We start from the raw sequence: 6,000 nt of genomic DNA on the forward strand, positions 1-6,000 counted from the left end.
GGTTTTACTGCAGGGTTTTATCAGCGCCATTGGGATTTGCTAGGCGCTGATGTGACACTGGCAGTTCTGGATTTTCTCAACGGAGGTGAGTTACCAGTGGGGCTGAACGATACTTCTATCACTCTAATCCCCGAGGTACGCCATCCGCAATTGATCTCACAGTATTGACCTATTGCTTTGTGTCCGGTCTTGTACAAGATTGCAGCCAAGGCTATTACAAATCGGTTGAGAAACATGATGGATCTAATCATCAGTGAAGAACAAAGTGCCTTCGTCCCGGGACGTCTTATTACAGATAACGTGCTAGTTTCTTATGAAAGTATACACACGATGAAAAGAAGGAAGAAGGGGCGGAATTTTTCTTGTGCGGTTAAGCTCGATATGATGAAGGCTTATGATCGTGTAGAGTGGCATTATCTTGAAGCAATACTGTCACGTCTCAGTTTCAGCATTAGCTTCATTAGACTAATCATGAAGTGTGTCTCCTCTGTACGGTTCTCAGTTCGTGTTAATGGAGAGCTACTACCATATTTCACACCAACGAGGGGTTTTCGACAAGGTGATCCTGTGTCACCATATTTATTTTTGTTGTGTGCTGAAGGCCTTTCCTCATTGTTGAAATACTACAATGGAGGAGTTGTTGACAGGGGGCTGCGGGTGAGCTATCGATCTCCGTGGGTCACCCATCTCTTATTTGCGGATGACAGCCTCACCTTCATCAAGGCAAACAATCTGAGTGCTATCCGTTTGAATGAAATTCTCAGAATTTATGGTGAAGCTTCGGGTCAGTGTGTCAATAGAGACAAAAGCTCAATATATTTCAACACCAACACACCATCAGATCTGCGGCAAGTCTTGAAGGCTACTCTGAACATTCAAGTAGAAGCTTTCAATGAAAAGTATCTGGGTCTACCCACAGCTGTTGGGCGGATCACGAGTGGGACTTTTGATCATATCAGCGAAAGGGTACGTTCAAAAATCCAGGGATGGTCAGAGAGGCTACTAGCTTGTGCGGGGCGTGACACTTTGTTAAAATCAATAGCTCAAGCTATTCCCACATATCCTATGAGTACCTTTCTGCTTACCAAGAAAGTTTGCAAGAGCTTAACTTCACCCATGGCTAAATACTTTTGGGGCAGTTCTCTTGACAAGAAGGCTATGCATTGGGTGTCCTCGAAAGAATTGGCGACACCCAAGTGCAAGGGGGGAATGGGATTCAGAGATCCTCATCTTTTCAATCTTGCTATGCTGGGTAAGCATGGCTGGCGGTTTTTGACAAATTCAAATTCCCTGTGTGCGAGAGTGGTGAAAGGACGCTACTTCCCCGATACAGATTTCATGCATGCCTCTGCACCCAAGTCAGCCTCGGCCACTTGGAAGGCGATCATAGCAGGAAGGGAAGCTTTACGACCGGGTTTGATCACTCGTGTTGGAGATGGCAGTTCTATATCGGTTTGGACAGATAAATGGATTCCGGGAACGATCAGCATGATACCTGTTTCACGACCGCCGAACACTAACATTCAGTTAGTCTCAGAGCTTATTGATTATGATAGCTGGTCTTGGAGACAGGATTTGATCAGAGACAACTTCATTGCTTCTGATGCTGCAGCCATTCTTAACATTCCTATCCGGTCGGGTGGAGGTAATGATTTCCCTGCTTGGGCATTCAAAAAATCAGGTAACTACACTGTGAAAACGGCGTACCGCTCTCTTGTGACTCATAACGAGCGTCTGGCTCTAGAGGAAGGGACGGCTACCGGGACCTCATTGAGTGATCAACAGCTGTGCAAAGCCCTGTGGAAGTTGAATGTTATTCCAAAAGTTAGAGTGTTCTGGTGGAGAGTGCTTCGTGGGATTCTTCCTGATGAAACAACACTCAATCATCGACATATAGCGGAGGCTCGCCAATGCAAAGTATGTCTAACGACGGATGAGGATCTGAAACATGCACTTTTACAATGTCCACACGCTCAAAGCTTCTGGGAAGAAGCCTGTGCGTGGTTTGGACTTCGGCTCCCCAACCTTCATCCTGAGTCATGGGCGCGGGATATCACCTGTGCTCCAAGTTTTTCTCCAGATGATCGAGCACTGATCACAACCAGCATGTGGTCCATTTGGCACTCCAGGAACCGCATGAAGCATGGTGAAGAGGGCAGAGACCCTGTGGCTACCACACGAGCCACTAAGGAGGCCATTGCACTCCTTCATCTACCACGCAAAGATGCACAGGTTTTGCTTGGCTTTGGATGGCGCCCGCTCGATGAGGGTTTTGTCAAAATTAACATGGATGGCGGGCTGAACCTGGCGCTCGGCCGGGGTGGTGCGGGAGGAGTTGCATGCTCTCCCTCTGCCCTACTTGGTGCGTGGTGCAAGCCTTATTCGGGGATCACGGATCCCCTAATTATGGAAGGTCTTTCCTTGCGTGATGGTGTTCGCTTTGCTTCTCTCCGAGGCTTCTCCCATGTGTTAATGGAAGTGGATTGCTCGGAGTTGGTGACACTCTGGAATTCTCGCCACAATTCTTGTTCTATTGTGGCCTACTTATTAGATGAGATAGGAGAGCTCAGTACTTACTTTACATCCTTTGAGATTTGTCATGTAAGTAGATCAGCTAATCTCCCTACGCATCTTTGTGCTAAACGTGCTTGTGCACTGGATGTTACGGATAGCTGGCTAGATGAAACTCCAAGCTTCTCGGTAACCAGCTTATTGGCTGATTGTTCCAAGAATGCTTTTATGTGAATAAACCTCTCCAATTTGCTTGCAAAAAAAACCATGGATCAATCAAAGTAATTGGAACATCATAAAAGCACAATGTTATCTTCAAAACAATCTTCAGCAACAACTCCATTTTCCCGAGCACATTGTTCAGGACAACAATCCAATTTATTATATTTCAAAGTCAAATTTCCCATGGTACACTTGTATGCTTTCTCCAAAATATTTTTTTCGACAAATGGTGGATTTTATTGGCTCAAACTGGAGTATTCAAAATGGAGTGTCAAGAGGTCCATAATATTCTTTACACCAACTAGTATTTTCTCTTCCAAACATATATACTTGAGAAAAAAATAAAATAATTTTCAAGACAAATATCCCAATCGTATGTGCTCTACAAATATTCTTACAACAACATTGTTTCAGTAATGATCTGTAGAACAATCAAAGTAATGATGAAAATCAAGAAATCTAAATGCTATCTTCAAAATATTATTTACAACAACAATTGTGTTTTTTCGTGTGAGTGAGGACAATTAGCTTTCCTTCTAATAAATAGTTCAAATCCCACAGCTGTCACATTTTTGGATGTTTTGCCTGGAAAATACCATGATGAGCTCTGCTTCTATTACCTCTGCGCTCAACAGCCAATACTCCCCTGCTCTTTTCCAGATCATGTTCTCACGAAACCACTCTCATGCATTCATATTTCCATGTCAAATCCAATGTACAGTTGCATGTTTTCCTCAAAATGTTATTACTACAACAACTAGTTTTTTTAATGTCCTCTTAAGAAACATTTTTTCAGGTCAAATATCACAATACTAGTATTTCTGTAAAATATTATTTACATCAGCAATTTTCATAATAACCATGGATCAATCAAAGTAATTGCAACATCATGAAAGCACCATGTTATCTTCAAAACAATCTTCAGCAACAACTCCATTTTCCCGAGCAAATTGTTCATGACAACAATCCAATTTATTATATTTCGAAGTCAAATTTCCCAAGGTACACTTGTATGTTTTCTTTAAAATATTTTTTTGACAAATGGTGGATTTTATTGGCTCAAACTGGAGTATTCAAAATGGAGTGTCAAGAGGTTCATAATATTCTTTACACCGACTAGTATTTTCTCTTCCAAACATATATACTTGAGAAAAAATAAAATAATTTTCAAGATAAATATCCCAATCGTATGTGCTCTACAAATATTCTTACAACAATTGTTTCAGTAATGATCTGTAGAACAATCAAAGTAATGATGAAAATCAAGAAATCTAAATGCTATCTTCAAAATATTATTTACAACAGCAATTGTGTTTTTTCGTGTGAGTGGGGACAATTAGCTTTCTTTCTAATAAATAGTTCTGAACAACAATCCAATTTATTATGTACTGCATTTACATACCCCAAGTTAAATTACCAAATGTTCTCTTCTCTTGTATGTTTTCTTCAAAATGTTCTTTGCACCAAAATATTCTCAAAGAACAAAACACAAATCGGCATATCCTCCTTCAGGCGACGTAGCGGTGACGAAATGCGCTCTTCCTTCATGCGGAGTCTGATCTGTACGCCACAGTTGCACGGGGGAGAGCAGGGAAGGAGGCTCCGCCTTCACGGTCGAGGAGGAGGCGAATGCGGCTCTGCCTTGACGCAACGGAGAAGCGGCTCTGGACCATGCTCATGGAGGAGGGAGCGTCGGGGTATCAGCTCCATCTGCGCTTCTTATTCCTTCGGAGTCACCATGGCCTCCGAGAGGAGGCGTGGCTGCTGTTGCTTCAACTCGTCCTCCTCATCGCTGGAGGAGGTGACGATCTCCTCCTTCGAGAAGGAGGTAGCCGCTGACGGAGTGAAATTCGGCAGATCTTGAGTAGGGGGTCCCGAGCTAGCAGTGTTGATATGATGGCAACATGGGCATTGGTTTTACCCATGTTCGTGTTGGGAATCGTTGCATGGAAAAAAAAATTGTACGCACACGCAATGATCTATCCATGGAGATGCATAGAAATGAGGGGGAGAGTGTGTCTACGTACCCTCGTAGACCGTAAGCGGAAGCGTTTAACAACGCAGTTGGTGTAGTCGAACTTCTTCTAGCTCTGACCGATCAAGTACCGAACGTATGGCACCTCCGAGTTCTACACACGTTCAGCTCGGTGACGTCCCTTGCCTTCTTGATCCAACAAGATGTTGAGGTAGTAGATGAGTTCCGTCAGCATGACGGCGTGGTGATGGTGATGGTGAAGTGATCTCCGCAGGGCTTCGCCTAAGCACTACGAAAATATGACCGGGGTTGTAAACGTTGGAGGGGGGCGCCGCACACGGCTAGGCAATTGTCTGGTGTGTGTGCTAGGGGTGCCCCCCCACATATATATAGGTGGGAGGGGGGAGGGTGCAGCCAGGAGGGCGCCCCAAGTAGGCCGAATTCTACTTGGGGTCCTCCCCAAGTGGCGCCCCCCTTTCCTTAATTGCCGGAGAAGAAAGGAAAGGGGGGAAGAGACAAGGAAGGGGAGGTCGAATCCTCCCCCCTTTCCTTCCCCACTTGGCCGGCTACCATGGGGGGGGCGCCAGCCCCTTGTGGCCTGGTGTGCTCCCCTCTTGTGGCTCAATATGCCCAATATACTCCCGGGGGTGACCGGTACCCCCTCCGGTACTCCGATGACTATTCGGTTTTCTTCGAAACACTTCCGGTGTCCGAATATCATCGTCCTATATATCAATCTTTACCTCTCGACCATTTCAAGACTCCTTGTCATGTCCGTGATCTCATCCGGGACTCCGAACAACATCCGGTCACCAAATCACATAACTCATATAATACAATATCGTCATCGAACGTTAAGCGTGCGGACCCTATGGGTTCGAGAACTATGTAGACATGACCGAGACACCTCTCCGGTCAATAACCAATAGTGGAACCTGGATGCCCATATTGGCTACTACAATTCTATGAATAGCTTTATCGGTTGAACCGTTATGACAACATACGTTATTTCCTTTGTCTATCGGTATGTTACTTGCCCGAGATTCGATCGTCGGTATCTTCATACCTAGTTCAATCTCGTTACCGGCTCGTTCCGTAATACATCACCTCGTGACTAACTCCTTAGTTGTTTGCTTGCAAGCTTATGATGTGTATTACCGAGAGGGCCCAGAGATACCTCTCCAATACTCGGAGTGACAAATCCTAATCTCGATCTATGCCAACTCAACAAACACCTTCGGAGATACCTGTAGAGCATCTTTATAATCACCCAGTTACATTGTGACGTTTGA

The sequence above is a fragment of the Aegilops tauschii genome, chromosome 3 (assembly GCF_002575655.3).
Source record: "Aegilops tauschii subsp. strangulata cultivar AL8/78 chromosome 3, Aet v6.0, whole genome shotgun sequence".
In the NCBI taxonomy this organism is placed as follows: domain Eukaryota; kingdom Viridiplantae; phylum Streptophyta; class Magnoliopsida; order Poales; family Poaceae; genus Aegilops; species Aegilops tauschii.